This window comes from Cupressus sempervirens, chromosome 10 (genome assembly GCF_028749045.1).
Source record: "Cupressus sempervirens isolate cs-2001-9-10 chromosome 10, ASM2874904v1, whole genome shotgun sequence".
In the NCBI taxonomy this organism is placed as follows: Eukaryota; Viridiplantae; Streptophyta; class Pinopsida; order Cupressales; family Cupressaceae; genus Cupressus; species Cupressus sempervirens.
The window spans coordinates 701,539,138-701,552,980 of NC_143127.1; positions in this window are offsets into that span (position 1 = coordinate 701,539,138).

Here is a 13,843-nt window from a genome sequence, read left to right on the forward strand (position 1 = left end):
GCTTTGTAGGCTCCTAGACATCCTCAAAAATTAGTCATGTGACTGGTAGGTGCTCCCATGACTAGACCTATAGAATGTACACACTAGTAGCCATACTCTTTTGCTCATGGTACACTATCTCATGCATCTCATAGAACATATGGGCAAGCATGCACTAGCCCCATCCAAATTTCTCTAGTGAATCCAACATCCTCTACAACATAATCCCCCATCCACACTCTAGTCCATGCTGCCCTCTATCAAGTACCAAGAATTAGTTGATAAATATGGCCAAAATTATGGCCAATCTATGTATTTTCCCACATGTGTGGACAAGCTCATCCCAAGTGATGGCCTATCCAATCTCTAGCTGTGTCCCAAAAATGATACACAATGCCTCTGTACCTGCCCAAGGCACTATGTCATAGGTCACTCTTGGCCCATGGAAGGGGATCTATAGGATCCTATATATGTCCTCCAGAGTCATAGTCATCTTTCCCTAAGGAAGGTGGAAGGTGTTTTTTTTTGAACGGAAATGATCCACCAAGGCAGTCAGTAGGTCATGAGTCACTAGCAATGTTGGGATTTGGCATAGATAACTGAGTCCCAATCTGTCTATATGAGCCATGTCCACTACATCTAGGCTCTGCAACAAAGCCCCATATGGTGGATAGTGGGATCTTGATGAAACATCACCAAAGACCTCTTGCACACATGAACAAACAACAACAACAAGAAAATAGACAGTACTCGATCAACAAATTAGAATGACAAAGAAACACATGCAAAAATCATGTTAAAAACATAAAAAGGGAAAATTTCCACTAAACTTTTTTCATAGATTTTTGTGTGAAGATGTATTTCCTCATGCGAGAATGCATTTCTTTACATGAAAATGTGCATATTCGCTTGAGAAAACACATCCTCGTGCTAAAAAAAACAAGTTCTTGCGAGTGATCACCACCCCACGTGAAGAAAGAAGTTCTTGTTTGAAGAGTGATAGTCTCATGCGAAAGACAATGACCATCGATGCAAAATCCTCACATTCTTTGCATGAGAAGTGGGTATATCTCACGCGAGAACCCCCACTGACATGTGCAAAGATACGTTGGCTCAGTGAATCTTTGTGCAAGAAGAGATAACTTTCATGCGAGAAAGGATAGTCTAACATGAAGACCAATGTTAACTACCTAAAAACATGCTTAAAGTTTTAAAAAGACCTCAAAATGCATAAAACTAAAAGTACATAGGATGGTTCTCAATCACTCACCAGTGGTTTGTAATCTATCGACTAGTTGTGTTGACAGGAGCACTCAAAACAATGATATCTCACATTCACTACTATCTTTCTCTCAGAGCTCCTATTCACTAAAGACAAAAGGTGCAAATGAATCGAAAATGACCCCTTGGGCCCTTATATAGCTATTGACCTATTTTTTCAAAGTGCTCTGATTTGCGCAAAAATCACCCCTAGCTAATTTGATTGTTCTAGATCCATTTTTGAGATTGAATTCAAAATATGACACACCTAAGTAGCCCAAAAACTCATTTTAAATTTTTAGGACCGATGTGATCAAATGCTTGTATAGTCTAGATTTTTTGATACTTTGTGATTCTTGAAATCTTTTCTTCAAAGTTTCAATTTTTTTTTGAAAAAATCAACTGTGGTCAAATTTGGTCAACTTTTGGTCAAACTTGGTCTTCTGAATCTCCAAATCACTTCAAATCAACTTTGAATTTGCTTCTGATCATTTTGATCTCTTCTAGATTCTATTGAATCTTTTATTTCTTCTGTATCACTCAACATATTGCTTTACGTCATATTTCTGGTGTGTCATCTTTTGATTTTGCTCTTGAGGGGGCAGGATGATTACATCATTGAATCCTTGTTGCTCAAGGCATCTCGTTCCCATCCTATGTCCTCATCATTCGTGGCATCTTATCACTAGCGCATCTTGTCTCCCTCCTTCTGGCATCTTTTTCATCTATTTCATCTTGTTATCAGTTGATTACAAGTATCAGGACAATCTAAAACTCGACTCCTAAGGATCAAACCTTGTTTGGGGGATGATTCTATGTCTCATAATTCGATCTTGATCTCTTATCAATTTCAAGTATCTAGGTGTTCTATCTAGATCCTTAAAGATTAAGCTTTATTCTAGAGATAATCTTTTAAATTCTTTCAATTCAGGTATCTAGGTGTTTTATCTAGATCCTTAAAGGTTAAGTTCTATTCTAGAGATAATATTTTAAATGCTTTGAATTTAGGTATCCAAGTGTTCTATCTGGATCCTTAAAGATTAAGCTCCATTCTAGAGACAATCTTTTAAATGCTATCAACCCTTAGGTATCTAGGTTTTCTATCTGGATCCTTAAAGATTAAGCTCTGTTCTAAAGAAAATCTTTTAAATGCCATCAATCTTGGATATCTAGATGTTCTATCTAGATCCTTAAAGGTTAAACTTTGTTTTGATGGAAACCTTTAGAATGCTTATCAATTTGGGCATCTAGCTGTTCTTCTTGGATTCCTTAGGATCAAGCTCCATTCTAGGGATAGTCCTTAAAATCTTATCAATTGGTCTCCATATCATGAACTTCGGAATCAATCTTATCTCTTGATCTTCATATCATACTTTCTAGTTTTCTTTCAATTGAACGTGTTGCTCGCAAATTCATTGAAAGAGGGGCAAAATGTAATAACCCAAAATTGGCTCATTGAAATGATCACCAATTTTAGTCTATTTCAATTAATCCTAAGTCTTATTTCACTAGGCAATTCTCATTCTGATTGTCGCTACTTGACTTAATTGTTAAATGTAGAAAACCCTAATCTACATTCATCATACTTATTATTTAATTTCTATAGTATTTACTCATATTAGTCACATTAAAACTATTTGATTAAGATTTAATTTTATCTAAAGTATTTATACTTTATTAAATTAAATTATCACCTAAGGCTAATGTACTAAGGAATTAAATTTATTTAATTTAATAATTATGCTTATTTTAATTAATTGAATGAAATTATTTAATTAAATGGAAAAGGTATTTATGAGGTCATATCTCATTTTATTAAATTAAATAGCTTTCCTAATTCTACCCTTCAGTTCAAAATGAAAAGTCCTAGTTAACTACTAATCAAATTAGAAGTGATCCAAATCACTTGCTCTCACATTGAAGTCTATCTAAGTTAACTATTTCTTACACTTAGGATCTAAGGTAGTTAACTCCATTTAAATTTGGAATCTTCTAGTATGACTAAAAATGTTCTTCAATACTGACCACTAATCTAAGTTGATCTCAACCGTTGAAGGATTTCAAAAATTCTATTTAAGCAACCCTCAATTCCTCATTAAAGAGGTTGAAGATTATTGCTATCAAATCTCTACTAAATTGCATGCTCATTTAAGTTTAATATTTTCATAAAACTCTCATTTCCTTAGATTAATATCATTTAGAATTAATATTCATTCATTTAGTTAATTCTATTTACATGTTCTTAGATTAATTGCATAACACATTTAGATTACATTGCATTCTCCTATAGACTAGTTGCATTCTTAAATCCTTCATTCTTATAGGGTCTAGTGTAATGCCCCGCCAAGGGATCCAAAGAATTGATCTAAAATATCAAACAAATTTTTTTTAAACATGAAAGTAAAACCATTCACAACACTTGCAGAAGCAATAGAAACAATTTGAATAAAAGTACACATAACATAAAATAACAGATTACATTCTTTAAGGATCCCTTAACATCAAATTACATCTAACATAACTAATCATCTAACATCACATCCTTATGAAATAACAATGATACATCCAATGTTCATAAAAAATAGACAAGTATCCTTCTATAATTACATTTTAATTTGGCTCAATCATCCATTGTACATGTTACAAGGTATGAAAAGCTTAAAAGAACATACATTTGTGTAAATAAACAACATCATCATCCAATACTAATCCATGATGCAATAACATAATGAAACCATAAACCATACATGATACATCATCGCAAAAGATATAAACATCCATCACAAAATATAACCATATATCACAAACATAAATAATTAAGTGCACAATTCCTCCCAACTGTAAATAGCATCATTAGACCACCATGGATCCTAGCCATCCCTCTGTGCGTAACATCCCAAAGCACTGAAGAGATTATTGGTATTATCATAGTAGGAATGTCACTCCTAAAACATACTACATCATATGCAAAAAGTAATCCAACATGCAAAGCATAAGATAACATCATCTAACATATGCAAATCATCAATATAAGAAACATACCATTAAAAACATCCATCATAGGGTATATCATCTATCATAATGATCCAAGAACAAAATGAAGATAAATACCAACCAAGAATGCTCCAGCTACGGTGTCTATGGACAGATCTCAAATGATAAGACTGGAAAAACACTACCAGCCGACCATGTGGAACCTAAGTGGTCCACTCCCACCATGCTAAGGAGATAATCTCAAGTCCCAAACAGGATATCAAATCACAAAGCAAAGATACTCTCTATGTCCAGGAATCCTAAAAGTATACTAACTCAAAGGTTCCAACACACACAAAATCGACATCTAATTCTTAGAGGCACACAATGACATGTAGGAAACCTACTCTGCAAGTGGAAAAGTGTCATCACAATTATCACGTACAAGTTACCTTGGTAGTTATCTAAAATCCATGGGTCCATACTGATCTCATGCGGCCACTAGTATCCTCTCATACTAATGAGGCATACTACAGAATGCACGGTCACAACCATGCATTCTCACTACTCCCATCCTAGCCTGTACAAGTGCTCAAGGCATGGGAAAGAACCAAAACAATTATCTCTTTAGGTTCATTTAATCCCCATTTAGTGTGTAAATGTTATCACTTATTAACCAAACTTACAATGAGTTACCCTGGCAGCAACTTAGGGCCCCGACCCCCATTGCAAGCCACTTCCCGACACTACAAGTAGATTACCTACCCTAAGCTCATGGAATAATAAATCTCAAAATCACAAAAGATAATCCATAATAAAATCATCAAATATGCATAAAGGCATCAAATATCCACAATAAGAATCATCAAATCTCCAAGATAAGAATCATCAAATCTTCATGAGCATCTGGAAAAACATCCATAGAAATTCACGACCACAACAGTTCTCTATTGGTAACTGAAGGCATCACTGATAATCATAATAATCATTGGTTCTCAATAACCAAAATATATCTCAAAATAAATCACAACATCCATTAGTTCTCAACAAGCAACCAAGAATATCTCAAAATCATACTGATCGAAGACTCCAAAATGGTTGAGTCAAACAAGTCACAACATCATTAAGAAATAAATCCACATTTCAATCCCATCATGGTGACTAGAAAATAATCCAAGGATAACTGATCGATGACTCAAAAATGATTAGCTCAAGTGCCTCATATACATCTTAGCTTCACACATGAAGACTGATGAACAATAACAATCAGTAAATACAAACATTTCATAGAGCATACGATTACATAACCATGGTTGGGTTTATAAAGATCGAGACCAAATAAGATCAACATACCATCACATCTCATAACCCTCGAGCCTCTGGTAACAACCTAGGACTGGTCAACACTAGTTAACCCAAAACCCAAAACAAGAAGCATATAGAATACACGATGCAAACACATGTTTTGGTTTTGCTATCTTACATAGTTGAATCAAGTGTAGAGGTATCACTTTTTTGTTTGCAAGTATAATTTCAAGTCTCTTAAGTTTCATCATTTGACCTACAAGTCAACCCAATTGTTCTCCGATAGCATTATCCTTCCATTATTAAGAATTACATTGTAAGAATAACTTAAGGATAAATATTCACTAAACTAATCATCATTGACCTTTAATTAAATTGTCTTTTATATTTAACCATGATCCATATTCTAATTGATTAACCTTTCAACTTTTCTAGGATCATTATTCGTTATATTATAAGAGGACCAATTATCATTCTTTGAATAAGAGATTATAACTTTATTAGAATGATCAATTAACATCGGTTCACAATCCTTGACCCTTTTTCATTCTAATAATTCTCAATTATATATTACTAAGTCTTCACCATTAAAATATCTAAAGTCATAAGAATAAGACTTATCAACTTGATATCAATATTTCTACAATCTCATTAAAAGAATTATATCAATAAAATCTTTATTACATAGCTTAATTATTGATTAAATCCAGTTAACTCTAGTTAACTGATTTAATTAATAATTTCACAACCAAACCATCAATCCAATGAATATTAGTTGACTAATAACTAAAAGTCAGCCATACACAAATATTCATCTTCATAGTTCAATAATAATAACTTGCTAATATTTAATGACAAGCTATATTGGGAATCTTATTAATAGATCACATTCATCATGATAATCATTTCAAGTTAAAACTCTATCGCATATAATCATATTAATTCAAATCCAAAAAGTATTATCTTTTACAAACTTCAATCAATAAATAATCTCCACTAGATTATCTCTAATCAAATTTGTTGATAACTATTCAAACTATTATTTATTAATAGTTTTCTAGTCCTTACAAACATTAATAAATAATAAACTCATCAAACTATAAATACTCGATCTATAGAATCCTTCTATAACTCATTAGTTACTATTTGGCTAACTCTTAACTCAATTAAGGTATATTAATAGGTTATTTAATATTTCAAATGTATTAAATAACATAATAATTCAATCTTAGTCCAATATCATTTAGAGTCTCTAAATTTAAATCATCTTTGTAATATAAAATTACCATCTCTAAATTATTTAATACATCTCTTTCCATCGGTTCTATCTACAATCATTAAAATCTTCTATTAATTCATTTAGAACATTCTTATTAGTCTTTAGACTAATTAAATAATTATTAAATTCTAATTATATTGCTTTGATATATTATTTTTGTGAAGTTTAAGCATAAAGAACTCTTGGTTATGGGAAATGGAAAAATATTTGTCCTTGAATAAAACAGTCCCAGTACGACGGCCATATCTCCCTAATGTACCAATGGATCAGGCTAAAATTGAAATATGTTGGAGAGGGCCAAGTTGCGCCAATTCTGATTGGAGCGATTGAATAAATTCAATCATGATAAAAAATTATGAATGACTGAGTTCGGGTCTATCCAAGGGGCAGTGACAAGACAATTTGTGATGAATTAAGAATTTTCTCTTAAAATAATTATTCTCTAAATTTACCCATTCATCCATCTAATAGGTTTGACTATAGATTTACAAACTCTTTTCGAATCTATTTATCAATTTGATTCTAATTCGAATCCAAACCTGATTTAGATCTAATTTCTTCCTTAATTGGATCTAGGGTTTTCTATTGTTTTCTACTCAACCAATAAAATATCTAGATTCTAATTCAAATTGTAGATTCAATCACAAAGAGTATTCAGACACATATAATAGACACGATGAAGATAGGAAGAGAAATAGTGCAAAGAGAGTATGTGAATATCACGAGTCCACTTGGACACTGATGCTAATTTGCCATGCCTCAAAAGTCCATAGAAAATCCTTTCTTTCTCTATCATTCACAATTCCTCCATGACCCAAGCCAACCAAATCCTCAAGTGACTAGAAATGCTAGAAGAAGCATAGAAGCAAGTAAAAAATATATGAACATATGAATCTTCTCCAATGCATGTAAGCTTTGAAGCTTCCATTTTAGCTTGAAGCTTGTAGTTTCCATTCAACTTGTAGCTTGTAGCTTCTATTCCACTTGCCAAAACACACTAGGAGAGCCTCTATTTAAAGGCCTCTAAGATGCATCTAGAGTGTCTCTAGAAACAACTAGAAGATAAGCATGACAACCAAGCATGAGTCTCCTCCAACCTTCTAGATGAGTCTTAAGGTTGTAGACACCATGTGCTCAAATAAAATGCTAACTTCTAAGTGTAGACAACTTGTGCATTCTTAGAGTGCAAACTCTTGTGTTGTCTACATGACAACTCTTGAGAATTTGCCAACTCCTATGTGAGCAAATATTAAAATAATGCACATTAATTAATATAATATTTACTTTACTCTTTCCAATTTAATTAATTTATTTATCAAATTTCATGCACTAACTTTAATAATTCCACTTTTCAATCTTAATATATTTATATTTTAATCATACGAGATTTAGAATCTTTTAATAATTTTAAAATGTATTTTTCACTTTTAAATTTCATTTTTCAAAACTTGATTGCTAAAATATTTATTAGCTTTAATAATAATATTATTTAGTCATTTATTTAAAAATGAACTCCAAATATATTATTATTAAAATAAATATTGTCACATTCCAAATTTAAACTTTTAACTTTTATTTTCAAATTTAACTATTTTATTTAATTAATTTCTCAATTAATTGAATAAAATAAATATTAAAATATCATATTAATTTTCCATTAAATTAAATCATTAATTAAATCTTTTAATTAGGCTTAATTAATAGAAAATACATCAAAGACTCTCAAGGTAAAATACGGAAATCCATCATAGCCAAAATACGTACAAAATCAAACCAATGGTTTAAATCACGAATTACATCATCTGACACATTCAGAGGGTACTCAACTCGAATGCTTGTCCTAATTTTCCAATTAGGAAAAATGGATTAAAGGGTTGGGATTTGGACTTGAGAATTTATCTCCCCTCTCTTATCATTGAGATAATGTGATAGGGTACGCTCATCCTGGCAATTTAGGAAAGTCGATACCTGGTACTTGCAACCTGTATAAAAATCATGCATGTAGAAACACAATATATACTAAACTAATCAGGCAATGGCAGGAAGTGGTGCATCGTATAGATCCTGACTAGCAGGTGACTACGACTCCCTTCCTTAACCACATCAGACACACCATACAAAAGCAAACATGCAAAGCCAACACACACACCATACACATGCAAGTATGGGGTAAGTATCCATAAAGAAACACATATGATAATAAATCATCTTACTAATCATCATTAATAACTGAAAGCAATGTAATGATCATCATGCATACATGAAATATAAGGTCTAAGTGATCTCATCACATAATAAACTGAATCCATAGCACAATATTTGATAATCTCAAAATAATGTTGCTAACCAACCACATAAAACTAGCTCTAAAAGAGTTCAGCAATGATAACAAAATGCGAACTAGGGGCAGGCACTACATCTAGTTGCCTACACCTCAAATCTGTGGATACTAAATAGGCAAAATCCTTCTAGATAGAAGGTAATAGGTCTCCTTGCTGGATCTATTTTGAGTGAACAATCTCATGTTCATCTCAGGATGAATCTACATAAAGGACCATGTTGAAGTGTGTGTGAACTCAAAGGCCACATTCCATGCATACAATTGTATATACTAGCTACATGTCATAATGGGGGGGTCTTGATTACTCTATCCATCCATGCAGCCCTATTCATCTCTCTTTTTGGGGGAGGGTTTTTCCCATGAGGTTTTCCCTCTTTCCCCACTTTATGAGAGATTTTCATTTGCATTTTGTATATGGGTACCTAATATGGCCTTGTAGTTGAGACCCATTAAGCATTTCATCCTAGTTTTCATAAGGTTAAGGGCATTCCCCTAACTTGCACTTAAGGGGGGGTGTTGGTGTAAATAAGTATTTACTATTTACATTTAAGTTTACTTAGGTTAATGCATATTTTTAATATTTATTTATTGGTCACCTAGAAATATGTGCACTCTTGTGAGTTTTCATGTTGAAAACATAGGGGTATGCACCTCTTTTAAGTACATGTTTTCTATAGCACAGGTGTCTTTTACACACATATGACACCTCTTCATTCTTGTCCACTCATCTAGAATGTTAGATAAGGTGCTTAGTTGTCAATGCTTATCTTATCTTGTGGTTGTTTCTAGAGACATTCTAGGTGCTTCTAAGAGGCCTTTATATACAAGCACTCCTAGTGTGTTTGTACATATTGAATATACTAAATAGAGCAATGTATTAGGACATACTCTAATTAATTGATAATATCTAATTTTGGTCTACAGTTGTGCTTGTGTTGAGTTCTACAAACTTGGGTGAATCTTGCCCTAAGGCAAATTCTTACAATACATAAACAATTTAGGCTTATAATGTATGATAAATTTGAAATTAAACACTAAATTCTATGATTGATACTACATTTATAGTAAAATAAATTAAAAAGTGGGAAGAAAAATATGTTCAAGATCATACCCAAAAGGTTGAAACTCAAATTTATAATTGTAGTCTTTGAGTTGTCTTGGAAGACTAGGACTACATTGCAACTTGCAAATCATAAGTTCATAATACCTTTTTGATTAGTGATGCTCTAATGCTTTTGCAAAGATCTTGGTAATTTTTGGAGAGATTAAAGATTGAACAATGGAATAAAACCTTGTAGTCTAGACTCAACACAAAATAAAATTCTACAAATTTTAAAATAGCGAGAGTCAAGATTGTGTTTGATATTAAATATTACATACATTGTACAATAGAAAATTGGTATAATAATTTATTATAATTTATTATGAAATGTGTGATGTTACAGTATAAATTGGGATTAACTTTACTAATTATTGCTATTTTTTGTCTCTAAAGAGTTGAAGGCTTCTTTCTAATGACTTTTTTCTGGGGCAATTTTTAAAAAATGATTAGCATAGCCAAAATTAGCCTAAAATACATCTCCAACCATTGATCTTTGAAGATCCAATGGTAGTCAGTGCATCAAACATTACCTCTTTAGAGGTCACATGAGTGCACAATTTCATACTCATTTCTCACTTGACACATGTATGTGTCTTCTTTCTGGGGGTATATGAGAAAATGAGTTGACTATTGTTGAAGTTGGCTCAAAATACATCTAGGGCCATTGATCTTTTTTGAGCAAACAGTGGTCAACATATCCCCTTTGGGCCCTTTCTGGTACAATATAAATGATGCCAATGTTGTGTTACAATGTGTCACATGTTATTTACCATGTCTATAAACAATAGAGATTAGTCACATGTGATACATCTATGCCACATGTCTTCTCTTCGAGGTGATTTGGGAAAATAAGTTGAGTCTTGCCCAAATCAGCTCAAATACATCTCGAGCCATTGATCTTTTTTTATCCAATGGTAGTTGGGGCATCCCCTCTATTATATTAATACTTGTGACATTATATTAAATTATAGTTATAATATTTATTATTATTTTATTATAATAATAACGAAATTTATTTAACACTTGTCCAAAGTGATCTAAAGTACATCCAAGATTAAAATTTTAGATTTAACTAAGATCTCTTATAATAAAATAAGTGCCATGTAGTGGATTCTATTTGTCGTAACTTGTAATAAATTAATTAAAAAAAGTAAACTATATTTTTATTAAAGATAAAAATTTCTAATTAAAAATAAATTGAATAAAGATATTTTATGTTTGATTTTAAGAAAAAAAAAAATTGACTTATTTGTGTTAAATTTTTTAAATTATTTTGTGATTGAATAAGAAGATATTCATAAAAATTAAATAGAAATGGGAATCTAGATTTACCTAAAAATCACTTGTGGTTGTTAATCTAAGTTGATCAAACGGTGCTACTATGACCATAAGTATTTCACACTTGATACCTATTTTCCACATGTCTTCTTTCTGGGGTATTTGGAAAAACTAGTCAGTTGTTGTCAAATTCAACCAGAAAAACATCTAGAGTTGTTGATCTTTGTTCATCCAATAGTAATCGTGCCATCACCTATATAATATTACTAACATAGATCTCAAATGTATTAGAATATTTCTAATTTTTAAAATAAAATAGGTTTTCAATGATATTCTCAATTTGATAGTAAAATAAACCCATCTAATGGAGAATTAAATTTGATTGTAAAAGTAAATATCGATTATGTTCCATATATTCTATTATTTTGTACTACTGAAACTAAACACCAAAGTAAGTAATTTATTAATTAAATTAATTATTAAATGTTAAACCTCAATATGTTAATTTTAATTTGATTGTTTAAATTTTATATTCTATTTGTTAACAATTTAATGGAAAAATTTAAAAATGCCAATATATTGCTTAAGTAAGCATAAAAATAAAACACAATTTTATATGAAACTCCAAACATTTCATTGATATTACTTGAACATTACAATCTCAAGAAGATGCATGTGCAATGATTGTAATTTTATAAAACAAAATAGAAAGTGAAACCAGAAAATTAGGGGAATCCCTAGTACTATTGTACTAATCTATGTAGAAGTATGAGACCTAACTAAGGTTGTGAATTCTTGAAGCCATGGGTTGTCCTATGCCACTTCATCCAGATTATACCATTTTTAGAGAAAATCCAACCCAATTTGGTCCATTTCTTATGGCACTTAGACTCAACAGCAATAGGGCCTAGCAATAATAGTTGTAGGACCACATTCTGGCTAGGTTCTAGAAGCTAGTGGACTTCACCCACCCAAGGGATCCACCCCTAATTTTGCATGAGAAATAATTTCAATGTCATCACCTAGGTATTATTCTTTAAAATTTTTCCTTAGGAGCAACATGATGTCGACCCTCTTCTTTGAGGTCAAGCAGAGAGGCTAGAAAATGAGATGTAATGTCTGTGTTGAAATGTTACCTATTTCCATTCTCCAAAAACTTGTGCCCCATAACCATTTTCAGATCATGAATAATGAAATCCACAAGGGCACAACCTCATTGCAAATTAAAAAGAGGTTTTCATCAGGGACATTACCTAAAAAGGCCTAATGTTGCTCTTCCAATTTGCATGTCAGGAAAATTAGAGTGTCCATCTTGATTCAAAATTTATAAAATAATTAACTATAGAAAAATGACAATAGACTAGTGACTATAGAGCAATGACAACCAATCTACCACACCAAGTAAACCAAATCAAAACTTAATGAGCACTACAAGTACAATTATCAAACTAGTGACTACAAAAACTAAGATGAGAAATGATGAAAGAAGAAGCTCAATTACATATAAATAAGTTGAGTGGTTGATTGATGGTCCCTAAACATCTGTTCATCTGGCTTCCAACTCAATTGTTTTAAATTATTAGATCTTTACAAATCTTTCACACAATGCAACTTTGTGCTAAAAAAATTGTAATGTGTGTAGAGCCGATGGAAGAGGAATGCCAATGATAGTGACAAGACATATATCTTATGTCCACAATAAGTGGTATAGGGTGGAAGGAGATGTGTCACCATTTTAGAGACTTTCATAATGTTGAGGCTTTGTTTGAGATGTTTGGTCAAAAATAAACCTTCAACTATTGATATAATATCATCGAGCAATAGTTTGTAGATAGATGTTACCATTTATACATGTATGTTGGAGATATGACATGTTATTCAAATAAATTTTGAAAGTATTAATTAGATATATCATCTTATTACTATAGAATAAATAGAGCCCAAAAGAAATAACCATACCACTAAAATGTCAAAAATATCAAAAATCAACAAAAAGGGATTTACTTTGTATTATATTCTCTATTTATCTACCTTACATTTCATCTTCATATATATATATATATATATATATATATATATATATATTATTGATATGATATCATCGGACAATAGTTTGTAGATAGATGTTACCATTTATACATGTATGTTGGAGATATGACATGTTATTCAAATAAATTTTGAAAGTAATAATTAGATATATCATCTTGTTACTATAAAATAAATAGAGCCCAAAAGAAATAACCCTACCACTAAAATGTCAAAAATATTAAAAATCAACAAAAAGGGATTAACTTTGTATTATATTCTGTATATATCTACTTTACAT